The 27,004-nt window shown below is 48.0% G+C and overlaps 1 long non-coding RNA gene across 1 annotated transcript; it reads right to left on the bottom strand.

Moving 5' to 3' along the window:
• Window positions 1-5,666: 5,666 nt before the first annotated feature.
• LOC144380160 (uncharacterized) lies at window positions 5,667-26,168 on the bottom strand. Its single transcript, XR_013443990.1, has 3 exons — window positions 25,730-26,168; window positions 23,554-23,672; window positions 5,667-6,401 (listed from the first exon to the last, which is right to left on the bottom strand). It is a non-coding gene; the product is annotated as an uncharacterized LOC144380160 (long non-coding RNA).
• Between the last annotated feature and the right edge of the window lie 836 nt (window positions 26,169-27,004).

Raw genomic sequence — 27,004 nt, 5'->3', positions numbered from 1 at the left:
AAAAGAAATGGGAGATGTCGCGCCCAGGTTCTACTTGGGTATCATCAAAGCTGAATTAGAAATAATCAAGCTTACCTCATTCATGCATGCATTTACTGATTCAGGGAGCATTTACTGAGTTCCTATTATGTCCCAGGTACTGGGCTCAGTGCCAAAAATCTACATTCCACTGGAGGCAAACTCTCTTCTTTAACAGTCCCCACTGGCTGAAACAACTGCATCTAAAGCTACTCCTTCTGTTGACCAATTTATGTAATGACCATTTGCCTAAAATTCAGCCCAGTTAGGTGTTTTTTAATTTGTTCAGATATCCTGAACAAATTATTCAGATTATCCTTTTTGCTATCTTTTTTTTTTTTTTTTTTTACATTGTAAGATTTGTTTTTGTAATGAATTACTCTTAGGATTCTTCCTGTATCAATCAAGATGTAAAATATTTTTTTAAAAAATTAAGTATATAAGCCAAACAGGTTTGAAGACAGGGGTTTGTGGAACTGGTGGGCTCTTGATTCTTTTTGCCATTCATTTTCCCGATTCTGTTGGCACAGGGACATGTATTTTTGGTCGCCAGGGAGGGAGTATAGTTTGGGAGGGAGTATGGAAAGAAGAGAAACCCCAGGATAGGACCTAAGGGATGGATCCCAGGGGCAGGGTGCAGGCTAGACGATGAAGGATCGCGTGCACAAAAGACTGAAAGGCTCTGCACACATGAGGAGCCTGGCCCAGAGCTGGGAGGAGGCCACTAGCCTCCTGTCTCTGAACCAGAGGCAGAGTATGGCTTTAGGGCCGCTGTAGTGCCCTGAGCAGCAAGGCTGCGTGAGCGAGGATTTGAGTTGAAGAGCACCAATACACATGCTGTGGGGCCCCCATGAGGTGGGGGAGGGGGGCAGCTGGGGGAGGGGGGCTGCTGACGTCCCCTGGTCATCCCAGTCAGGGCCCGTGGTGGCAAGACTTCAGCATTAATGTCATTGAACTTCATTTGCATCCCCCGGTTGCTGAGGCCTGGGAATGTGTGGGTTCTAGAACACCCTCAGGAACAGAAAACAGCCTCACGCTTCAAAGAATGGTGCCACTGAGTGAAGATCATCGGAAATACAAAATAAGTTGAAAGTGCCCCATTTTAAAAGTAAGGAAAAGGTCATCTTTATAAATTAAAAAAAAAAAAAAAGCAGGGGATGGATTCATTATTGGGCCAATTGTCCACGGAGCCACCACTCCCCCTCAACCACGCATGGCAGCCCCTCTGTTGAGAATCCCGAAACAGGCAGAGCAGGGGACCCAGGAAACAGTCCTGGCACTCCCATCTAGTCTCCCCATTGCCAAGGAATCCGTAGCGATGCTGGGGGCTGGGAGAGCTGCGGCTGGGGCAGGGCAGCCTCCCGGTGAGGGCAGAGAACAAACACAGGTCTCCAGGCTGCATGGGGGTGGAGGGGTGGGGGGAATGCGGTGCTCAGGGCTCTGCTCCACTTGCAGCCCTGGACCGCAGCCAAGCCTCCCTGTGCACTAGGACCCAAGACAGAGCCCTCGCATGCAAGCTGCAAGAGAATTCCTGTGCTTCTAGGAACCTCAGCCTGGGGTTTGGTCGTCAAAACCTCTAGCTACAAAGACCCTTAGGGATTATCTGGTCCAACCCCCTCATTTCCCAGAGCACGTTGCTGGGGCCCCGAGAGGGGAAGGAATTTGTTCTCTGTCACCAGGAATGTCAGTGACGCAGGATCCTCCTGCTGGGTTCAGCCTAGGACGATGAACCCTGACAAGGGACCCTGGATTTCTAATGGGTTCACCATGAAAATCAAAACAATCACAGCAGTCAGTATTTTCCAGTCACTGGAAAAGTCTAACTTTGTTAAATCCGCAAAGCACAAACATTTGCTAATCAAAGCATTTTACCCAAGTGATATTCAATTAAAGCAATATTAAGGGAAAGAAAATGTGCACATGCTACAGACCACCTACGCAGGATTTATATCACATTCTCTTAGATGAGTGGTAAACTGATGGCAGTTCTCACTGGCTCTGATTTGGACAGCAGGGAATTAGCAGGAGCCTTTAGGAGGATTTGACAGGCAGCTGGAAAGGCTCAGAACCAGGAGCCAGGAGACCACCTCTTCCCTTTTCTCTGCCTCTCAGGGGCACACTGACCTTGGGCAAGGCCTCCAGCCTCTCTGAACCTCAGTATCTTCATCCCTGAAATGGGGATGATGCTCCCTGCCCAGCCTAACCACCCGCCCCTGGGTTTGTTACAAGAATAATATGAGATGGCCCTTAGAACATGTAAAGCAAATGCTAGTGTTGGTTAGCCGCTTTCACTCTGAGCTGATGGCTGACTGCAGAAAGGAGAGAGGCTGAGCAGAGCAGGTGAGAGAAGGCAGGTAAGGGACCTGGAGACCAAGTTACTTGTCACAACAGTTGCAATCACTCGAACTGCTGAGCCTGGAAGCTGTGAGATCTTGCAAAAGGTAAAAGGCATGTGAAGCCAGATGGACCTGTGGGCTCTGGCTCTTCTTGGCCATGTGGTCTTGGACAACTTATGTGAGTTCTCTGAGCATGTGAATGAAAATAAAAATACCCACCTTGCAGAGCTATCACGAATGTTCATGAGAGCTGGCATCTCCTGAGCGCTTATTATAATACTTCAGATACTGTTCTAGGTGCTGAGCCTATATTAACTCATGTGAGCCTCACAACCACCCTCTGAGTCAGATGTTATTACTATCTCCATTTTACCAATGAGAAAATGCAGGCAGAGAGGTTGAATGACTTGCTCAGGGTCACACAGCTACTAAGTAATAGAGTCGGGCTTTGAACTTGGGCATGCCACCTTCAAAATCGATATACTTAACGTCTGTGTAGAGTGTATTAGGTTCCGATGGCTGCTATAACATATTACCACAAACTTACTAGCTTAACACAGCACAGATTTATTATCTGATGATTCTAGAGGTCAGAAATCCTAAAATCAAGGTCTTGGCAGGGCTGTTTTCCTTCTGGGGGCTCTAAGGGAGAATCCTTTCCTTGCTTTTTCCAGTTTCTAGAGGCCAGCTGCATTCTTTAGTTCATGGTTCCCTTCCTCACCTTATTCTGACCTCTGCTTCCATTGTCACATTTTTTTCCCTCTCTATTCTGACTTTCCTGCCTCCCTCTTATAAGCGCCCCTGTGGTTACCTTGGGCGCTCCCAGAAACCCAGGATGACTTTTCCATCACAAGATCCTTAACTTAATCCCATCTGCAAAGCCCCTTTTGCCATGTAAAGTAATATAGCCACAGGTTTTGGATATTAGGATGTGGACATTTTGGGGGACCATTATTCAGCCTACCATACTAACTGTGACCTCCCCCAAGAAGGCTACTTTACCTCTCTGAGATCCTGGTCCCTCATCTGTGGAATGGTGGGTGATATTCCCCACCCCACAGGGATGTAGTGAGTAGCAAAAGGGAGAAGGTGTCTAAAGCACCTGATCGTAGCAGATGTTCAATAAGTATCTACCATCAGAAACTGAGCAGACATTGCCTGAATGTGGTTGGAAACCAAGATGTTCCTGAGTGGTCTCCACCACTTCCTCAGGGCTGCTGGAAGTAGATCTTTCCACATGGCCCTGCTTCCTCCTCCCAGTTCTCATCAGTGCCGGCCAGGACTGGAGCAGGATGTGGCCATCCTCCCTCTGACTTCCAAGTTTCAGGCATCTTCCCAAGAATTTGAGCTGCTCATTTGTCATAGGCAAGTGGTTCCATGTTGGCCGGAATCCACTGGCACCACTCTGCCCCCCAGCCCTGGGCTTGAGGCAACTTGCCTGCTGACTTGGGGCAGAGGTAGAGGAAGAATAAACATGGTCTTTAAAAAAATGTATTTCAACTCTTATTTTGAAAATACTAAGGGAATCTGCTACTTCAGAGATACCTACCATGTGGTTGTTATTTTATAATATGGTACTCCCTTGGAACAGAAAAAGAGGGAGAGCCAAGTCACATCTGTGATACAGAGGAAAGAGCAAGATTCAAATGCCAATTCTGCCTTTTACAGACTAACGTGGACACAACCCACACAGTCATATGCCTCAACTGAAGTTGACCCTTTCCTGTTCCCAAGCCATGCCCGAGTTGTCTGAGCATAACTTCCTTTTCCATCCAAGTAAGTGGTTCAGAAATGACTTGTGAGATGTAAGACATCACTGGGGGCAAGGGCTAGGGGGCTTACTCCTGATGAAATTTTCCAACCATCCAGAGAGGCCAAGCACATGATGGCCTCTCTTTTCTCCTGCCACAGTGATGTCTGGATGACAGGTCTGGCACTCTGTGGCTGTCTTGTCACCAGCCTGAGGACAAAGCCAGCCCGGGGATGGCAGAGAGGTGGAAAGGGTACACTTCCTTAATGATGGACTTGAGCTGCTAAGTCAACCAAACTTGAAGCCTGCTTTACCCTAGACTTCTGATTATATTAGGGAATAAGTCCCCCTTTAATTGTTTAAGCCAGTTTTCCAGTATTTGCTACCCAAAACTTCTGAAGTGATCTATTATCTGTGTGATCTTGGGTAAACCACCTAACCTCTCTGAGCTTTATACTAGTCCACCCCTGCACACTCTTGATGAGGATCAAGTGAGAAAGTACATGTGAAAGTACTTTTCAAACAAACTACATAGTGCGGACAATTTTGTCCATTATTATTATTATTATTATTATTATTATTATTATTTTAAGCTTTGGTAAATGTGCATCGGTCAAATTGGGTCTGTTTAATAAAACTCTTTATATCATTGATTTATTCAAATCTGGGCTCTACTTTGACCAAGTAGGTTCGGTTTCATTTTCTGGAGCCGTAGTAGCATTGGAACAGGGCACAAGTACTCCTTTCTGCCTCTGTCCTGTTGAACTTCAAATGGACCCCCAACGAGACAGAAGTGGTGCAAAGTTCGTGTCGTGAGAAAAGTGCCCAGGGAAGGAGAAACAGTTCTCCCAGTCTCCATTAGGAAATAAGAGTGCAGGAACCCCAGAGAAGTCTCAGTGGTCCAAAGCCCACAGACTCCCAGGTACCTGAGGCTTACTCTGCTGCCTCCTCTCATCTGTGCCTCCCAGTGGATACATTTCTCAGGGGGGAAATTGTGGTTCTGGGGTTTCTAAATAGTGCCTGGGCCACCTGTTCCCTCTAGTGTCTGGCCCAGGTCCTTCAGCATAAGGAAACTCTGAGTGATGAACCTTTGCCCTTATCCTGCCCGCTGTGTCTGTGAACGAGTATGGATGGGAACAGCATCTCCGTTCATCTGTAATTGGAACCCCTCAAAACGATGTACAAGCAAGACAGAAAGGGCTCTGGGCCTCAAGGGGTGTGGGCACAGGGATGCTGGAGGGACACAGCCTGCTTGGGGATGGCCCCAGCAGGATGGCTTACAGCTGGTCCTTGAAAGATGGAGAGATTGGGACACAGAGAGAGCGAGGGGTGGATGAGTTTGCAGGTAAGGGCAAGGAGGTGGGAACTCCTCCAGTGCATCAGGCCACTGATTAACCAGTGCTGGCCTGGGGACCAGCACCAATCTACGACTGCTTTCCTCCGGTCCACGGTGAAGGTGAGAAAGAGAAGGACAAAGAGCAAGGTTGGAATAAGGCTAATTCACTCAACCTGAAGTTTTGTTTTTATTCTGATGTGATGTCCTTCTTCTGTTTCAGGTACTAATGTGCCATTACTTCTATAAAACGATGGTCAGCATCCATGGTAGCTGGAGGAGTCCTCAGTGTTGGTCTACTCTGACCCTCTCACCTTCCAGACACACGGGAGGATTCATCTTCCTGGCCCCCATCTCACTGAGGTCTCGACAAGTGACTTGTTTTTACCAATGAAATGTGAGTGAAAAGAACTTGTTACTTCCGGGCAGAATTTCTGAGAGTTGGATAATCCCACTTCGCCGCCTATGGAAACAAGAGTCGAGGGGCAGCCTCTGTCCGCCTGCCCCCCCGCACCCGGCACCAGGACCCTGCCAACCTCCGGGGGGCCCAGAGTGTCGGGAGGTAATATCACTTGGGCTGCCTCAAGCTGCGAGGCTTGGGAAGATACTTCCTCCGGCAGCGCAGTCTAAGAGGGGAGCTGTTTATTTTTTTCATATCTTTATTTAGCAGAATTAGATGTTGCCAATCTTAAACGTTGGTATCCTTTTCTTTTTTTCTTCCTTTTGACATTTAACTGCCCCCAGGAAATACAACCCCTTGGACATCCTGACGCTCTGATAGCTGGAGCGTGGGCGGTATCCTGTGCGACAAGAACAACGGTTCTCAGGTCAGGGGCCGCAGTACGGGCCCCCCTGTGCCGACCCAACCGGAGGCACACCTGTTTTTTTAATCTGTGCGATGAGTAAATGAATGCGTGGCCTGCACTTCTGCACAGGGTTTCAGCGGGAGGAAACGGTTTCATGGCTGAAAAAGAGAAAGTTGAACGTTACATGGCAGAGACTCCGCTAGGCCCGGGGATGTCGTGACGAACAAGGCAGAGGCAGACTTCTCGCGTATTTACGTATTGTCTATGGTTTTCTGTTTCGTAGGGCATGGGAAAGACCAGGGGCCTGTCACAAGAAAAGTAAACAAACAGATAAATAAAATAATTAAAACATGGACAAGCGGTCCACCGGGATTTCACCGGGGCTGAGGTAGAGCATGACAGGGGAGGCCTACTTGAGGTAGAGTGGCTGACAAGACCTTTTCTCAGGAGGTCACATTGAAGTGACAAGCTGCAGGATGCCCTGCAGCCGACGGGAAAGGAGTGGGGAGACGGCGTCCCAGGGAGCCCCGCCGGGGAGGCCCATCAGGAGGAAAGGCGTGCGGCCTGCTCTAGAGGCGGAGGCCTGCACTGCCGAGCACAGGCCTGAGCACAGGCGGGAAGCGGGCGGGAGCGCGCAGGGCCCCGTAGGCCCCGAGGAGGTGAGCGGACGAGAGCTGGTGGAAAGTGGCTGGGGCTGCCTGTTTCCCGTTGTCCTTAATAAACACTCAACATAACACATTCAAAGCAGAAATCCTGACGTCCACTCGCTCCCTACCCCCAGCCTGGTCTCCCTGGACCTTTTCCATCTCGTAACTTCCACTCTGCGGGCTGCTCAGCCCCCAAATTGTGGAGTCTCTCTTACCCTCCATCGAATCCATCAGGGAAGACTACTGGCTCGCCTTCGAACTGCACCCTAAATATGACTACCCTGACCTCCTCATGCTCCCCAACCCCCACCCCACCCCCCCACCACCATGGACCTGATCCAAGACACCAGTATCTCCGACCTGGGCTTATAGAAGCCTCTTCACTGGCCTCTCAGCTTCCACCCTTGACCTGAAATCCTGTCCCCTTTTCTGTGACACAGCAGTCAAAGAGATCCTTCAAAACTCAAACCCATTTTCTGCCCCCATCTTACAATGGCTTCACACCTCTCAGAATAAAACCGACATCCGTCATTGCGATCTGGCCCTTCACCATCCCTCGGATCCTACACCCGTTTCTCACTCGGCTTCAACCCCACAGCCGTCCTGATGTTCGGAATGTGCCCAACACGCATCCGTGGCGTGACCTTTGCACTCGTGTTTCCACTCTGAGTCCTTGCCTCAGTTGGTTACCCGTTTCTGTGGCTTGCTCCCTACCGTCCTTCAGGTCTTTCCTCAATGGCCTCATTACCAGAGTGTGCATCCGAGGACACTCCTTTCTAACATTCCTATCTTCACACCTGTTCATTTTCCTTCATGATATGAATTGTCACCTGACATATTATATACTTACTTTTCTAGGCCATAGGTTGGCAAACTTTTCTATAAAGGCCAGATGGTAAATATTTTAGGCTTTGCAGGCCATACGGTCTCCATCACAACTGCTCAGCTCCGCCGTTGTAGTGCAAAAGCAGCCATAGACAGTACATAAATAAATGAACATGGCTGTGTTCCAATAAAACTTTATTTACAGAAAACCAGCGGCAAGCTGGAACTGACCTACGGGCCATAGTCTGCTGACCTCTGGCTTCGGCATTTGTTGTCTACTTCCCTACCAAAACGCAAAGCTCCGGGAGAGTGAGGATTTTGTCCTTTTGTGTGGTACTGAGGCACCTATCAAAGTGCGTGGCATGTGGTAGACAGTCCATAAATATTTATTGAATTAATCAATTCATTGATTGATTAATGAGCTCTTGGGAAACTGATTTTAGAAGGCTGGCTAAGGAATTTGGACTTCCTTCTTTAAAAAAAAGTTCGAAAAGTGTCATTGCCAGTTTTAACAATATTCATGACTGTTGATTGACAGGTCTTATCTGCAGTCTGCAATCCTCAGAATGGAGACATTTTGAGACAAATGACAGCCACTTGCTCGTCTCACTGTTTACTCCTCTTGTAAGAGCACTGTTTGATGCACATCGCACACTGAGTTGGATGTGTGATGCTCACACTGCTGCCAACAGAAACACACCGAAATAAAATAATCATCTCTGCAAGCAAAGGCCTAGGAATGACACTCCAGACGCCCTTCTAGAAATAAAGGGGCCTGCTGCAGCTCTGCAGGGAGCAAAAGCTGGGATCCACCACGAGGCTGGGTGTGGAAAAGCAGAGAGGCCAGCAGAGGCTGAAAGTGTTGTGAGGCGGGGAGATTGGGTTGGGTGGGGTCAAAGGGAATGGGTACAGCCTGATCAAAGAATGACTCATTTTCTGAGATGTGATGGGCCAAGGCATGGGGTTGGCCAAGAGCAGGATGTGCTCCTGAATTCTGAAAAACCCAGTTAGAGCGGGTTGTTTCTTTCTGGAGAGGTGGGTGGATATGAGGGTCTGGACTGTGGACAGCCCTGAGAGCCGGTCTGGAGAACTGGTACCATTTGGCAATGGGAAACCACTGAGGCTTTTGAGCAGTCGGTTGTTATGGTGATGGAATTTCCTCTGCCATAAGGTTGAGAAATGGAATGAATGAGCAAGCAGATGTGAATAAATGAGGGAGGGGCAAATCTCAGGTGAAGGAGTCCCAACCGAATCCTGAGGGCGCTGGGGAATCACTGAAATGTTTTAGGTAGAGAGTGACATGATCATCCCTTTTTTCAGATGAAATGGGTAAGGGGATTGGAAGGAGTGGGAGAGTCTTTGGCATAAGGAGACCAGTTGGATCACTGCTTCTTTTTTTTCCCTTTTTCTTTTAGAGAGAGAATGTGTGCCTTTTGGGGGGGGGAGGGGACAGAGGAAGAGGGAGAGAGAGATTTTTTTTTTAAGATTTTATTTACTTATTTGAGAGAGGGAGAGCATAAGCGGGGAAGAGGGGCAGAGGGAGAGGGAGAAGCAGACTCCCCCTGAGCAGGGAGCCCGATGCAGGGCTCCATCCTAGAACCCCGAGATCATGACCTGAGCCGAAGGCAGATGCTTAACTGACTGAGCCAGCCAGGCCCCCCTGGACCACTGCTTCTAGAATGTCCTTCTCTTGCAAGTCCTCACATTGCCCCGATGCAGTTACCTCCTGTGTCCACCTACCTCCACACCAAGTTGGCACATAATGTTGATTTGCTAAATCTGGCAATCCACTCAAGTGCCACTTCCTCCCTCCACGAAGCCTTCCACCTCTCCCCACCTGGAAAGGACCTTTCCTCTTGGGGCTTTCATGCTTCCTCAGATGTTCCTCTCTAATTGCAGTGATTGTTTTTCATCTTAGAATCAGCTTGTCTGGATTCAAATAGCAGCTCTACCACTTGCTCTGTGACCTCAGGCAAGTTCTCTTCCTTCCTTCCTGGGCCTCGATTTCCTCATTGATAAAAATGGGGATAATAATAATAATATCTTTCTCCTAAGGTCACTGTAAGGATTTAATGAGCTAATATTTGTGATAGGCTAAGAACAGTGCCTGAAGTATAATGAGCTTTGGATAAGCAATGGCTATTATTATTATTGCTATTATATTAAAGTTATTTGTGTCCATGTCTTATCACCCATAATAGATTTGAGCCTTTGAGGATAAAGACTGTGTCTTATTCATTTTTGGGTCTTCCTCAGTGAGTAGCAAAATGCATTCACATAGTATGTGCTCAATAACTATTTATAGAATGAATCAATAATGATCGAATGAGTGAGTGAAAATAACCTGTAGAATGTAATTTAACTATTTGTGATGCTGGAAAAAAGTATTATTTTATATTCAAAGATACTTTGATCTTTAAAGGGAAAAACAAACGATGTGGGTAATGACAAGAAGCTAAGAATCTGAGTACGGAAGGAGCACGGGGCAAACCCTGCCATATGTGTTCTCCAAACCCCACTCTGTGCCTTGATTTTCCCATCCACAAAATGAAGAGAATTGATTACATGATCTTGAAGGTCCTACCTAGCCCTCCAGTTCTATTATTGGGATCATTAGATTCTCAAGAGTTTTGCTTTTTAGTGACTACACCATTAGGAATTTCCTAGAAAAATGAGTGGAAGAATTTTTTTTAATTGAAAAAATGCTTCCAAAGGACACTGAGCACTAGGGCATAGAGAAAGATCTTACCAGGGCTGTGTGAGAGGTGTGTCCTCTGTTCCCTCACTTTAATTAGGACTAACATATCAAGAAAAGAAATTCTGCCAGAAGTATGTACAACAGTCACATTTACCCTGAAAACAGAGGAAGCTTGAAAACATGAATCAAACCTGCTCAGAATTCTCCTGAGAAAAAGAACAATGAGAAGCACCAACAAAATGAATCTAAGTTCAATGGGATGTCATTGGTCCTGCGGAATCTGTGGTTTGGCATGTTGGGCTTTGCCACCCTGAGTCTTTTGGGGGCTCAGCATGAGAGGTGAGGACTCTGTGGTTTTTAAAGACACCTTGGGGTGATGGCAAAGGGGGAACCCTGGACCGGGTGGCCCCTTCTTCTAAGTCTCTCTCAGCATCATCTTCCTGTGTGGCTATCATTTGCGTCACTAAATGTTAAATTCTCAGAAGACTGTGCTTATTTATCTCAGGGCCCCTAGTGTCTAATAGGCGCTCAACAAGTATTTGTTGAATGAATGAATGAATGAATGAATGTTGGCCAGGACTTAAAATCTGGCTTTGAGGAACGCTGACACAAGAGAGGAAGAGTTGTAGATACATCAGTTTCCAGGTCACACGATGGTTCGCCAAGGTAAACTCATTTCTGGGTTAAAATAAAGCAAACACGTTAATTATTAGACAAAGGTGAAGCAAGCCGCACATGTGCTTCTGCCTTCCCCGCTGACTTCTCAACAGCCTGGGCTGGGAGTACGGAGACCTGGGAGCAGGGAGCCTGCGGCTCTCTCAGCTCCCTCTGCAGGTCTGCCCATCCCTGAGACGCTGCTGGGGGTAGGGAGGGGCTCGGTGCTAGGGACAGCACAAGTCATGTGGCAGCCACGGCTGATTCCTGTTGGGGTTCTGCCTCTCCCCCACAAACCCTGAAGCATCTGATCTCCCCCAAAAAGAGCCCTGTACTGGATTCTGAGCAGGGAGAGGGAAGCTAGATTCCTCCTCAACAGATGTCACCATAATTAGATAACTCATTATATCAAGGAATAAGGGAAGGAGATTGACATGGATACAAATGCGAACATATTGATAGCTGTTCCGCATGTGAGTTTGTGCAATCTTGGAGACTGATTTCCTGGACAAGGCTCAAGGGATGAGTCAGCGGTTGGAGCCTGGGGAGATTTTCCACAATGATATTCTAGTCCTAGTAAAGTATCCTAAGAGCTTTCCACCCTGTAAGACCATTCCCAGGGGCAGCCAGGGCTGGAAGCCAGCGTGGGTGTGTGCCTACACGCGTGGGAGGGGCCCAGCAAAGAGCCAGGGCCTGGGGGTGAAGTGGGGAGCCTCCTGGGGACTTCGCCCCCAGCCAGAGCGGGATTAAGTGTCCTTCACTAGTGTTCCCATATGACCCCGCTTGTTCTGTTGGAGCACCCACCATTCCACTTCGTACTTGCCTCTTTCCCCTGTGGCAAATGGGAGGATTTAACCATGTGATCCTTTCTAGCTTGAACATTGTAAAGTTGGAAATGCCTCTAAAAATGAGGAAAAGGAAGGAAACAGTGAACTGACATTGAGCACATGCCTGCTTCTTCACTGGGCATTTCACATCCATCACTTTCCAACAACCTCCTGAGGCCAACTGGCCAGCTTTCAGAGGGCCGTTGATCACTTCGATTGGCTGTGCCTCCTGAGATCCCAGGGCAAGCAGGATCCACCCCTGTGGTCCAGCTGGCAATTGTATTTAGCATTTGTCTCCTGTGGGGAGTCCTGGGGAGTGGAGGGTGTGAAGAGGGAGAGCCACTCTCACTGGAGTTCTGAATGCCCCCTCCTGCCCCTGTGGCCTCTGTCAGCCCTGCCCACGCCTCTCAGACACCTCTCCCCACCTCCAGTCCAGCATCCTACCTCCAGAGAACGAGCTCTCCTCTTGCACAGAGAAAAGACAATGCACTGGAAGGGAACTCCCTTACCTCACTGACATGGAAGAGGTAGCCCACCTCCTCCCTTACCTGTGGCTGGTACCTGTCTCACTTCTTTAGAGTCACTGTCTGCCCTTGACTTTATTTCTTGAGTCTATCCTCTCTTCTGCCTTGTGCCTGGTCCAGCCCCTTGCCTTTCTTCTGAGTCATTATGATATGCCCCAGGCCTCTCCCCAGTGCTCTTTCTGCCACTGCTGTCCTCTTCCTGGGCCTTCTAGTTCTCATGCTACATCTCACAGACCTTCTCTTGAACCAACAGAAAGACCTTTGTCTGCCTGAACCTGGCATTCAAACATCTTGCTAAGAGCCCTAGGGAAAACTCTTTTGGGGGGACCTGGAGTCCATAAACAGATCACATTGTCCTGAAGTGGTTGAAACAGGTAGGCTTTAAATACAAAGATGCCAGGGCGCCTGGGTGGCTCAGTTGGTTAAGCGACTGCCTTCGGCTCAGGTCATGATCCTGGAGTCCCTGGATCGAGTCCTGCATCAGGCTCCCTGCTCGGCAGGGAGCCTGCTTCTCCCTCTGACCCTTCCCCCTCTCATGTGCTCTCTCTCTCTCTCTCTCATTCTCTCTGTCTCAAATAAATAAATAAAATCTTTAAAAAAAAATTAAAAAAAATTAAAAAAAATAAATAAATAAATACAAAGATGCCAGATGTCATCAGCAGTTTATATGCAGAAGCCATCACTATGCTTGAAATGGTAAAAGCGTGACAGGTTATAGTTACACATTGTTAAAGAACTCATGTCGCTCTTGACGAAACAGTCCAGGCGAGGACTCTGAACAAAAGTTAGAGCTATGCCCAGCCAGCCTCAGAAATGAGAAGAGCTGATGACCATCCATCCGAGAGGCCTGGGGTGCTGAGACCCACACCTGCTCCTGCTTCGGGGCAAGCGAGGGGACTCAGAGGGACTTTGTCTCCTTGGCGACCCCAGGCCGTCAGAATGTCTCCGTCTTCCATTGGAGTCATTGGCACCAAACCTGCTGGGAGCAGTGAGAAACAGTGACCCCTTCTGCCTTGCAATCCTTCCCTCTCTCCCCACTTGGTGTTGGGGGAGTGGAAGACAGCATTAAAGCTCTCTGAACTGGCTTTTGCTTGTGAGCCTGTGCAAAAGTTCATTTGGAGGGCCTGTTTGCAGCTCTAGCTCAGAGACAAGAAAGCTAGTCCTTATTCAGACAGCTAGCCAGCTTCCATCCGCTGTCCAGCCCTCCTGCCTACGCATTCAGTGCTCCACTTGTCTCTCCCAGTCCAGGCACCACACCTTCCTTTCCTCTGTTTGCCTTTATGGCCAGACCTGACCATCCAGCCATAACCCATTCACACTCCACCTTTCCAGGGGCCCTTCTGGGCTCTGCCTGCCTCCTCTCTCACACGGCCCTGCGCGGGCCCCTCGGCAGGCTCTATTTTCTCTTACTGGGATTACTGTCCTGTCTTTTCTCCCCTACTAGCCCACGAATTTTTCCAGGAAACAGACTCAGTCTCGGATGTGTGAGCACCTCCCCTAGACCCCAGCACAGTGTTGCTGACTAGATGTGACTTGCTATGGAAGAGGTATATTGTTTCCAGGCCCATTCTAGATGCCTTACATTTAATCTTTCCAAAGCCTTAGTAGGTATGTCATCCCGTTTTGCAGATGATGAAACTGAGGCTCAAGGAAGGTTAAATGACTTGCCCAAGATCACATCGGCAGCAAATGGCGGAGATGAATTTGAACCCAGGCTTGGTTGTGTCTGTCCCCCACCCCGCACCCACTCCCCGCCCCAAGCCCCTACAGTCTCCTGCAGTGAATTGAGAAGTAGGAGGAGACAAAAGTGCTAACTTGCTTAGAGGAGTAAACACTGCTCTCCCAGCCCAGGCTCTTCCCACTGAAACACGTATCTTATATGCCTTTGAAAACTTTTTTAAAAACTCTTGGAAGAATGGAGTAAATGTGAACAACTCAGTTAAGGGTGGGAGCAAGAAAGGATACAGGGAATCAAGAGTTTGGCTTTCTTCTGCTGCCCATCCTCTGCATCAGAGAATTTGGTTTACAGGTTTGGGAAGAGAGAAAAGGAAGAAAGGAGCTTCCAGATGGGAGAAAGTGTACAGCTATCAAAGCATGGCCAACTTTGGGGAAATGCGCAAGTGAAGAAGAATTTTGCTGTGATTCACTCAATGATACTTCTCCATTTTGCCATTTAAAGAGACCTCAGTAAAAATATAAATAGGGGGTCATGGCTTTCTGAATGTTAGGCTGGTGTTTCTTGGTCACCGGCACATTTAGGCTATGTGCCACTTTGACCTTGCCACGTCTCCTCCTTGTGAGCAGAGGTGTAGGCACCTCTACTTCATGATAAGTAGAATGATGTGCTTCAACCCCAAATCTCCTCACTCTGGGCCAATGTCCTTTTTCAAGGCCTTCTCCAATGGCCTTTTCTCCTGGTTCTGCTTCTCGCCGTGTGAATCCAATCTGTACATCAGGAGATGTGCAAGGAGAAAGGCTTGCCTCTCTCGTGTCCCTACTCATGGCAGTTCCCCACTGATGCTTACTTATTGTGCAGAACTGGCCATATGTCTTGACATCTATAGCAAGAGACTGTCTTGAGGCAAAGGAAGCTGATGGCGCTTCTCATGGTCCTGGGCTGGTGAGGCAGGACAAGTGGGAGAAAGCTCGAGGCAGGCAGCTTTCACTTAGTAAAAGGACCCTTCCTGGGGCTTAGAACTTCCCAAAGATGGCATGAATGGTGCTAATCTCCCTTCCCCTGAGTGACAGGAGGAGCAGAGCATCAGGGGAGGGGTCAGATTGGCGCAGAGGGAGCTATTACAGACGAAATGTAGCGTGTGGGGTTTTCACTGCAAGGATAAGATCTGCCTTCTAATTTTGCATTTTCAATTCATGACTCAGGGAAACAGCGCAGCCAGGAGCTTTTTGGAATGTACAAGAGTCCAAGGTAGCCAGTTGTAAGTGACCCAGAAACCAAAGGAACCCACATCTAGCAAATTTGCCTGCAACAAACCTCATTCTTATTTTGAGCATTCTTACATCCTTAAACAGAGACTGTCATTTCTGGCTCCAACTTCAGAAACAATAACATACCCTTAGGGCTTGTAATCCACACTAGAGAAATCATTAGCCATCTGAAAGAGTCATTATATCTCATTCAAATCCAACTGAACCAGCAAATATTTACCGAGCACCTCACTGGTGCAAGGCGAACCAAGATGGGTAAGATCTGGTCCGTGCCATCCAGGCACCAACAAGTGAGTGGAGGGGCGAGGACAGGTTTGAGAAGAGCTGGTTTACTATGCCACCTCTCCCGGCACTTTTCCAACCTCCTGCGATTATTTGTTTCAAACTGCTAGCTGTCCCCGGAGCCTGTGAGCTCCGCAAGGACAGTATGGCTTATTGGCTAAGGCATAGCATTTGCACTTATAAAACCTGAGTTACCTCCTCACCTGGCCACGTGTCAGCTGTAACTTGGGGCACACTGCTTTACTGCTCTATAGTTTCCTCACCTGAAAATGGGAACAATAATAGTACTGACTATTGTGTGAATTACGTTAAAGAACATAGACAAAACACTTAGCACCGTGGCCTGATACATATTGGCTCAGTAAATACTTACTGCTGCTACCACCACCACTACTACTGACATGCTGGGCTTAAGTAGGGGTTAATTTCTCAGGTAAGTTCATAAGGTGAAGTCCACACCCAATCAATATGATACTTCAGATCCCACCTTGCATCGGAAGCACCTGCACTTTGAAAGAAATGGCTTATATAGTTCCTGGCACAGCTCTCCTCTCTCTCTCTCTCTCTCTCTCACTCATAGGGTTGGTCACTTAAATTAATAACAGCTAATATTTAATGAGGGCTTATTACATGGTAGGTACTGGTCCAAAATTTTACATGTATTAACCTATTTAGGTTCATATCAACTCATGAGGTAAGTACTAGGATTTTTCCATGTCACACAAGAGGAAATTGAGGAACAGAATACATATTCTCAACCACTGGGCCTGACTATCTCTCCTTAGGTAAATATGATATCCACACCCTAATACTAATGTCAATACACCCCACCATTTATACAAGTCTTGGAATACAGTAGCTGTTGGGTAAATATTTGTGGAATGAATGAGTTCCTTAGGCTAGTAGTTGCAGGAAATATTGCCTTTGTTCAGGGCACCCATATCCCCATAAACATGCAGGCAGCAGAGGGAAAATGGGCTGGGGTGAGGCCATCAGGGAGTGTCCCCACCACAGGAGCCTCTTTGGTATTCTCTGCGGATGCATCGTCACCGGGGTGACAATGTGAAGGAGGCAGAAAAAGGGGCTTACAGCCTTTAGCACAATTCAGAGGGGTGCAGAGATGTATCCTGAAATGTCCATGAGTTCTCTCCAGGAATTTTTAGGTGATGTGCTTTTGTTTTGATGATAATGTGACTAAATTTGTTACTAGTAAATTCTAGAGGTTAAGGCTGCTAACTCTGGAGTCAGAGACCTGGATGCAAATCCTGACTTTGCCACTTGGCTATGTGTGCCCTTGCATCTAGGTTCCTGGACAAAGTGAGAATGTGAATGAGGCAAATGAGTTTTCCTCTTGACCTTCTTTTCCCTCCTCCCCACCCAGGTGACTCAGGAACCCATTCTAGTTTGTACTTAGGTCCTTGCCTTTAATACAAGACTCCCTGGAAGAGGTGATGCCTGAACTGATGTCTGAAGAAAGAGCCAGAATCCACCAGGCACAGGCGTTATATAATCATCACATTCACTCGTACTGTGCCTCATGGTTTACGACACATTCTCCTATGCATTTGGTCCTGACAAAAACTATGTGAAGCAAGGTAACAATATATAAATTGACATACAGTATAGTCAGTCCTTATCATTCACAGATTCCATATATGCAAATTTGCCTGTTCATTAGCATTTACTTGTAACCCCCAAATTAATACTCATGGCACTTTATTGTCATTTGTAGACATGGGCAGAGCAGTGAATAATTTGGGTTGCCCATTGTACATATTCCCAGCTGAAGTCAAACAAGGTGAAGCTCTGCCTTCTTGTTTCAGTTCTCATACTGTAAACCAGTATCTTTCAGGGTCTATTAAGTGCCATGCTTTTCACAATTTTGTGCTTTTTTTTTTTGTTGGTGATTTTGCTGTTTAAAATGTCCCCAAGCTGGGGTGCCTGGGTGGTTCAGTCGGTTAGTGTCTGCCTTCAGCTCAGGTAATGATCTCAGCGTCCTGGGATTGAGCCCCGAATTCAGGGAGCCTGCTTCTCCCTTTCCGGATCCCTCTGCTTATGCTCTCTCTCTGTCAAGTAAATAAATTAAATCTTTAAAAAAAAAAAAATGTTCCCAAGCATAGTGCACAAGAAGTTGTGATATGCTTTCTGGAGAAACCATGTGTTAGAAGAGCTTCATTTAGTCAGGAATTATAGTGCTATTGGCCAGGAGTTCAATGTTAATGAATCAACAGTGATATTACATAAGGTGTCTTTAAGCAGAAACAACCAAACAAGGTCATGTTTTACTGCTGACAGGAGTGTTGCAACCAGAGGCTCACGGGAACCCAGCCCTGTGTTTCCCCTAGGAGTTACAGTTCAGTATTTGTTAATGCAGTATTCCCAGTGACTTCATAGACCACAACTATCACAAATAGTGAAAATGCAGTAGAGACTGTAAATATATACAATATATAGAATAAAGGAAACCAAGGCTCAGAGAGGTTAGAGGATTTGCCCAAGGAGCCCAAGTTATTCATCTGATGGGTGTCAGAGTTGGTGCTTGAACTCAGATCTGAGTCCCTGCTCCATACACTACCAGCCCCTGCCTGTCAGGATTCCTGGCCAAAAGAGTGTATGAACAATTGCCATTTGTGGAGTTTGGGTAAGGAGGATTCACTCCGGATGTTTGCAGCCTCCCCTTTGCTATGCTGCTCTTCATTTCCCCTCCTGCACTTTTTTGTTTGGTAGGATTGTCTGTGATTGCTTTGTCATTGCATGAAAGGTCCTTTCAAGCAAGTGGACCTGTAAGTACCTCTTACTGCAATGGGCAAATCTTTCCAAGGAGGGATCTGGGCAAAGAACAGGACGGTCAAGCTAGGAAGCCACTCTAATTCAAACTCATACATGAAGCAGTGAAAAATGCTCCCACATTATCCTTGTTAATATTTTGAACTCTAAACCAGGGCAGATGGGAAGTGAGGAGTTACAGGGACATCTGCCCCTCCTTGACCCCACCCTGGGCAGCCATCACAAATCCTTGTGATTCTTCCCCCTTCCCATTGAGGAGCTGTGCCTCTGTGTAAGCATTTTCGAACAATCAGTGTCATTTTGTGGGACTATTAGATCCAACATATCCCTCTTCGCAGGCCCCACAATGCTTCCATGATGCACTGCCTTGATGAGTTTGACAGGCCTGACAGAGGAAGGCAGGAGGGCGGAGGAGAAGAGAGAGGATTAACAAGTGTCTGTGAAGTGGCATTTATATTTAGAATTTCCTTTCCTTTCAAGGGTTGGTGTGCCAGTCGGGACTCTGGGTATCAACAACAGAACCCACCTTAGCTCGTTTCAGTAAAAAGAGAATTTATTAAAGAATATTAGATAGTTCACAGACATAGGTAGCCAGGCAGGAAGATGCCCAAACCATGAAGTGAGATTACACATTGGAAGGCACCCCCACCCCACCCCCCACTAGCAACCCGCCCTGGTCACGGACACCACAGCCTTCACCCAACACGGTGAGCACCGCACACCAGAACCTCGGGCTCTTACACCACCAAGGCTGCCTGCCTCCCCTGCCCCTCTGGTCAAAGAGAAGGCTCTGGGCAGCCTCTCTACCTCCTGTTCTGCTAAATTCTTCCGCGGGCACCTGTGGGCAGTGGCGCCCAGGTCACGTGACTGAGGGACCGCCCAGATCTCAGAGCCGCTGGCTCCCCAGAGGGAGACCAGATGGACTTGTTAACGTGCTGGGAGGGCACTGCGGGGAAGTCGTGGAACCTCTCTCGTTCTAGTTTCCTCATCTTTAATATGGAGGATTCCGTTTACTGTGCTCTGGGGTGACTTTCAGCTCGGAAATGCTGGGATTTGATCATTCTGAGCATCTGAGAATGTTTTATTTAGCACGCAGCCACCCCAGGATGTTTGATAAAATCTGATCATTTGGACAAGCCCCAGGAGAGGAACAGATCAGAGCCTGCCTTGGGTGTGGGAAGCCCACCTGGTGGGAGAGTGTGCGTATGTGGTGGGGGTGGGTAGGGAGGGTAAGGACACTTTTAGAACTAGAAGGAATTGAAGATTATTCCCCTTCCTTCCTTCCTTCCCTTTCTCATTTCAGGTATGGAAACGGAGCCTCAGAGAAGGAAATGATCTGCCCAAGTTCACACAGCTAGTTAAAGGCAGAACTGGGATTAGCATCAGCCTTCCTGCTTTGCTGTGTTAAGCCCATGAATCGGCAGTGGCCGCCTTCAGCACTGTCCTCAGGAAGCTTCCCAGGCACCTCATGGCTCAGTGGGAGGAGGGTGGTGATTGATCAGCAGTGTCTGTCCCCACCACGAGGGGAGAGGCCACACTTACCAGGCCTCGATATAGAATCACATTGCAGGTGCAAACCACAGGCTCCTCTTCCCAGAGAACCAAGACGAAAGAAGGGTAGAAGACTGCATAACCTGTTCTACAGAAGACTCTTGAAAGTACCTAGTCCAAAATTAGGAGGTGGTAGTCAATGTATGCCTAGGGAACCGGCTCACACCTACAGTCAGAGTTACACTGGGAACAAATCGTATCGCAAACTGAAAAGGGTGTGTGAAAGCCAGGATGTGAGAAATGGTGGCAATAAGTTCCTAGAAAAGCAGAACAAGATAACAAGTTAGAGACACATTATACCATGGGCACCCAGAAGTTTTGGCGGATTTTTTTAATGTTGCTTTAACTATTTTATCACTGCTTAGACAGTCCACTTAATTGATAGATGTTCACGAGCACCCTTATGTGTAAAAGCCACATGAACATACAGATGGGTCAATCTCTCTGTGCCTAAATTTAATTCTAGTGAATAATGATGATGATGATGATGATGGTAACTATCTCATATAATCCTCATTACAGTCTTGTGAGATAAACACTATTATCATCACGGTTTTACAGATGGGAAACTGAGGTTGAAGTGTGCTGAGAGACTGGTCTAAAGTCACACAATTAATAGGTGGCAGAGCTGGGAGTTGAATAAACTCAGAATTCTTTCCCTTCCTGCTAGTTAAAAGCTGGACCCAGCCTGAGTCATGTTTGAGAATTTGTGGAAGTTACTAGACGTGAGGTATGGGCCTTTCTAGAACTAGCCCTGAAATCCTAACCCCTCTTAATAGGAAAACGACATCATGGTCTTCTTCTTGTTTTCATCTACTAGACTTAAAATCACAGAACTTCTTAGTCTCTCTGGGAAAACTAAATGACCCACCACTTTGGAGAAAGTGTCTGGGGTTTGTGCACAGCAACTTCACATCTTCCCCGAAACACCAACACAGCCAGTCCAGGTTAAAGGATATCAGCACTACCACACACTCTTCTTTTTCCCAAATTAATCGAGAAGAAGGAATTTCTGACAAATGCCATCTGCTGATTTTTCAGAGAGACAAGTTTTGGTGGTGTGACCAGCAGGTGCCTCGGCTTTTTCTAGCATGCAGTACCAAAATAGTCACCATGGCAACCCTGGGAGGGCAGACTTCCAAAGAGATGCATTGTGAGCACAGAAACTCTAGAGCACTTTTAAGCAAGAAGGAAGGAGCCTCAGCGGGTGGGTTTCCAATGGTGGGAGCAGGAGCTTTTCCCCACAGCCGGACCCCAGGCTGCTGTGTACCTGGGACAGCCAAGCTGTTCACCACCCTGGGACCTGGGCTTTCAGGAAGAGAGGGGAAATGAGAGTTTGTGGGGAGTGACGGGCAAAGTGGGCAACTGCCAGATTTTTCGCAGGGACCAAAGTGGCTTGGAGGAGGGACAAATGGTGTGTGGCCCAGGGCTTGGAGGCAGGAGACTGGGGTTTTAATTCCTGCCCCATCACATGCTAACCTAGTGACCCCAGGCAACTGACCTCACCTCTCTGAGTCTCAGCTTCTCATTTGTGAAATGGGGGTGAACTCACTCTGCCTCGACACACAGGAAATTGAGGATATGATATCATGCTTGTGGAGCTCCCAGGAAAATGCTCAAGGGGCCTCACAGAGCAAAAAAAAAAAAAACAAAACAAAGACTCAGGGGTCAGGAAGCCTGGGTTCCCAACGAGGCTATGTTCCTGTCTGATCCTGTGACCTTGGGCAAGTCATAGAACTTCCCAGACCTCAGTGTCCTAACCTTATGGGGACACTGAGAAGCATTGTCTGGCCGTGCGTTGTGCAAATTAAATGAGGTACAGCACGCATGAGCAGGGAAACAAGTCTGTGCCCTCTGCTCTGGGCTCCAGGGACTTCTGACGCCGAGGCTCCTCTGTGACCTGGGACTCCACACTCCCCTGTGGTGTTGGAAGCACACACCAAGACAGAATCAAAAACACGAGGGTTTTACCTGGGAAACACCTGAGAGCAAACAGGGACGGACTTGGGAGAGGCTGAGAGAGCCGTCGCACCACATGCAAGTCTGACCCAAATGCAAGAGGGAGGAAGAAAGGATGGGCAGAAGTGTCCTGGACTTCTGTGAGCTCCAGGAAGATTCAGCAAGGCCAAGCCAAAGTCACCTGTCAGAGAAGCCCTTGTCTCTTGTGACCCACCCTGCCATACTCAGTCTCCAATTGGCTGGGAGCAGTCCCTAGGAAGTGTGGCCTCGGCACAAATAGGAATGCACAGCATCTGGAGCCCAATATCGCATACCCACAGTCTCCTCACCCAGAATATTATAGGAACTCAGGTTCAGTGATGTGTCAGGACCCCTATTTTACTCTTGGAGAAATGGTATTTCCCACCTCTCGATTAGATCATAGAGCAAAGCTGCACACGCCCCATGTCTCCATGTGTACTTGAATGCACACACGTGTAGGTACGCGTCCTTCTGTGTCAGTGCGCATGCATATGAATGGCTGCATTTGCATATGTGGATAAGCATTTATACTTATGTGTATGTGTGTGTGAATTTATACAGTGATACGGTTAGCACTATGCTAAGCGTTTTACACACACTGTCTCTTATCTTTACAACTATCTTTGAGGTGGATAAGTAGATATGTGTCCAGGTATCATCTTCTTTTCAGCTTAGATGTTTTCTCCAACACCCCACTTGGATAAGACAAGGCAGAGCCATGGATTAAGCCAGGAACGTTTCTCTTCAAAATCTGAGCTCTTGTCCTCTTCACTACACCCCCACCCCTACCTACTCATATGACCATTTGTTGCATGAAACCAAATGTGTGTGCATGTATAAGGAAAATTAAGACAGAGCTATATACATGGAGAAGTATAGATTGATTAGAGATGGATGGCTGACATAGGGACATAGGTCCAAAAGCACTGCCCGCCCCCATATGATTCTATTACTGGATCCTAGCTGTAAGAATTTCTATATAATAGGCCACGGCACAAATTTTGGAGCATTTAAGATATTCAAGGCTCTGATTCTTCTGGTATAATCCTACAGGAGACCTCTTTTCTTGTCCTTCCCCCAAACCCTTGCTATCGTGGCAAGTTTTTTAGCCTGCCTTGCAGAGTTTGTTTTGTCCTGATTGGGAGGTGTTTACAAAACAAGGAAATCTAATGCTTCACTTTTCTGAATCATTGTCTTTGCTTATTTCCTGGCAGTATAGAATACTTGCCTATAGAAATCTATTTACAATCGGTCTCAAGGACCATCTACTGAGCACAGGTACTGTGCTTGAGATTGTCATAAATGATCATGTTTGACTTTGGTTCTTGTCAAATTGATCCCCGTCTTACAGATGAAGAACCGAGGCTCTGAGATGTCGGGAGGTTTGGACAAATTAACTCCGTTAGCAAGGGGGTAGAAGAGAGACAGGACCTGGGCTCTTTCCGCTGTATTAATACTCTCTAGGCAGAAGATCTGATCTGCCCAAATACCTGGTGTTCCAGGCTGTTTGTTAGTTCTGCTGTATCCTGGGAGCCTGCAGGCCCCGCCGAGCCCAAGGGACTGCTTGGGGCCAGGGCAGGTAGACTTACCTGGAGAAGCACCAGCCTGCTTAGCAGCATATCCACTTTCTTCCCATTTCCTTTCCCAGCCTCCTTCCTCGGTTCACAATGAGAGCCCAACTTCTGCCAGTCCTGACTGCCATTCAAACCTTTTTTTAAAAAAAAAAAAAAAAAGAGAATTTTGAGGAAGAAAACCATTGTATGCCCAAAAGGGTCCTGGTAACAAGTGTCTGGAGATTTTGAGCTGTTAACACAGAGAGGTGGCAAAAGTACTTTCAAGGACATCCTTAGGGGCCCAAATGGCAGTTGGAGCCAACCTAGCAGGCTTCTGGGTAGGTTTCCAAACATGGCTGTAAGTGGGCGAGGGCTATAACGAAGGCCCCAATGTTTGGGGAGCACTCAGTTTGTCAGTGACAAAGTTGTCTTCGTCTGCTTGGGTTGCTAAACCAACACCATAGTTTGGATGGCGTAAACCACAGACACTGAATTTTCTACTGTCAGGTAGATCTATTCTGATCTGGAAGTCCAAGATCAAGCGTGCTGGCGGAATTGGATTCTGATGAGAACCTGCTTCCAGTTTTGTTGTCTTCTTGCTGTGTCCTCACACGGTGGGGAGAGAGCACAGAGAGGGAGCTTTCTCCCGCCTCTTCTCACAAGGGCCCCGATCCCATCCTATGGGCTCTACCCTCATGATCTCATTACCTCCCAAAGGCTCCAAATAACACATTAGGGATTAGGGTTTCAGCATATGAATTGGGTGTGGTGGGGGGACGCAAACATTCTATCCATAGCAGAAGTAGACAGCCCTGCAGTTTCATGCAATGAAACCAGGCCCTGTACTAGGCACTGGGGATATGGCCTGAACAAGGCCATCTGGACCCTGCCCTAAGAGAGTCAGAGTTCAGTGGGGAGAGGCCAATGGTGAGAGAGGCAACTCCAATACACACAGTGATAAGCATTTGGAGAGAGGGACATAAAGTCTCTGTTGGAGCACATGGGAGGGCATCTCACCTAGACAGACATGATATTGGGCCTCCTGATTCATTTTCCACTTAAATATATAAAAGTGACTTAGGATTTGGAGTAGGACGAAAAAGGAGGTGGTGGTTGTGGGAAGAGAGATCCTGGAAGGCTTCTCAGAAGAGATAGATGGTCTGCTAAAGCTGGGGACTCGAAGGGTGGGTAGGATTTTGATGGGCACAGATTTGGAAATGCATGTCAGCCTGAGGAACCAGCCTGGTCCCTGACAGAGGCATGAATGGGGGATAGGCCCAGTGGACAAGAGCTCATCTCCAGGGCCTGTGGGGTGAATGCATAGTATAGGGTAGCAAGGGACATAGCTGGAAAAGCAGATGGGAGACAAGTCAGAGCCTTACAAGATTTGACTTTGTCCTATAGGTCACGAGGAGCCATTGCGGGCATTTTGAGTGGGGCAGTGATACCACTGGGCCTGCATTTGGGGATGGTCTCCAGGGCAGTTTGGATGATGCTAGGGGGAAGCTGGCAGGATGGGACCAGTCTCTAGTAGTGATGTAGGTGAGCAATAAGGGCATCCATCCTGGGGCAAGAGCTGAATCAGTGGGGTAGTCACCCAGGCCTTGCAGAACCATAGGGGGCACACTCAGGCAGCAAGCCCCAAACATGTCTGAGAAGAAGTTGACCATCCCCCCTGGGAGAGCCTGGTCCACCTTAGGTCCAAGGAGCAAGTTCAAGGTTCGGGATGAAAAGCTCCCAGAGTGCTAGAGCAGGGCAAAGGGAGGGCCCCGATGGAGCAAGGGGCCAGAGTAGGGATGAAGCAAGGGGTACGAGGGCTATTGCTGGAAATGGGCCTCAGACTTCTGACTGAACATTGGTGTGTTTATATATGCATGTTGGGGTGTGTGTGTGTGTGTGTTGGGCTGTCTGTGTGTACCTGTGATACGTACACGGGCATGTGCTGAACAGGGAGGGGACATGACCTGGGTTAAAGGGTGACAGCCCAGGAAGACAACGAGGGGCCCTGCGGGGTGGAATGGGAGACACGCTCTAGGTCTTAGCACCCACGAGGGCAGTCACCCCTTGACCACCTGCGTCAGGAGAATGGAGAGCAATGAGCTTCCCACAGAACAGCTCTGTTCCCCTGGGTCGTGTTTCAGACCAGGGAAGCAGCCCCCTCCACCACACCCAGCTGTCCAGCTCAGCCACCCAGCCCCCATGCCCCACACACCTACTAAGTGATGCCCGAGACATGGAGATAAAAACCCAAAGCCTTTTTCTGAAAGACTGGAATCAAAGTCCTTTCTGGCACTTTCCACAGGTTTCTAGGGGCTTTGTCCCCTGCACTCGGGTCTGCGGAAACTGGTCTGTCTACAGTCTGGTCGTCCCAGGGGGCTCCTTTGCAAACTTCCCGCAGTGTCCAGGAGCAGGCAGCCTGCTGGATGGTGAACGCACTCCCTGGTGAAACTCCAGATGAGAGCGAGTGCCATTTCCAAGACAATCTCCCCAGATCCTTTTCATCGCTGTGATTCCTTCCTTCCTTCCCTCCCCTGCTTGGCCCGAGTTTTCTGCCCAGTGGAGTTCTGTGAGAACATTCCGGAGCACTCGGGCCATCCTGCTCCCGACAGGGAGCTGCCGGCTGGCTGACCCCTCGCCGCGGTGGGTACTGTACCCACAGCCCAGGGGATGTCTCCCTGCCCTCCCTCCTCTCCTGCTGCTGACGCACACGTCCTATAATAAGCCTCTGTTACTTGGAGCTGGGGCGGCTCCATAGTAAGCCGAAACCGCTACTATATTTACACCCTTTCCACATTTAGACAAAGGCTATTTTTAACAGAAGGTCTATTTGTGGGGGTTGCCCGCGTCACACTCTGTTCACATGCATCTCACCATCCTGAGTCTATTATTTTGATTTCACATTTGTACCAGGTTTCTTTCCTTGCCTCCTTCCCTCCATCATTTTGCTTTCGTTTCTTCTTTCTTTCTTCTTCCTTTCTCCAATTTCCTTCCTTTCTTTCTGCCAGAGGAAATCAGAACAAGAGGTCTCTGGCAGCTGTGTTTCCAGAGTGTCTCTGGGGACACTCAGGGCCCCATCCTCACGGAACAGAGTGGGCAGTGGGGCCAAGTACTAGGCCTGTGGATTTTTTTTTTTTTGGTGCCTGCTGGCGGGGTGCAAGCACAGACCCCAATCCTCGGGGTTTCATCATGGCTTCCAATTTATCTGGGCAGGACGCTGAGATACATTCCTTCTCTGTGGCATTCCAGTTCTGTGTGTGTGTGTGTGTGTGTGTGTGTGTGTGTGTGTGTGTGTGTGTGTGTGTTTTGGGGGAGGGAGCTAGCAGGGTCAGAAGAAAATAAGCCAATGGTTTGATCATTCATGCAGAACCTTGCTTCAGCTTACAAGTTAATTTTATCAGATTTTTCTAAGAAGACAGAATTTTTGTTTATTTTAATGAAAAAGGATTTCGTACTTTCTAGATGCACGATCCACTTGTGGGAAGGGGGG

The sequence above is a fragment of the Halichoerus grypus genome, chromosome 14 (genome assembly GCF_964656455.1).
Source record: "Halichoerus grypus chromosome 14, mHalGry1.hap1.1, whole genome shotgun sequence".
In the NCBI taxonomy this organism is placed as follows: domain Eukaryota; kingdom Metazoa; phylum Chordata; class Mammalia; order Carnivora; family Phocidae; genus Halichoerus; species Halichoerus grypus.
This window is presented reverse-complemented; position numbering and strand designations above follow the sequence as displayed.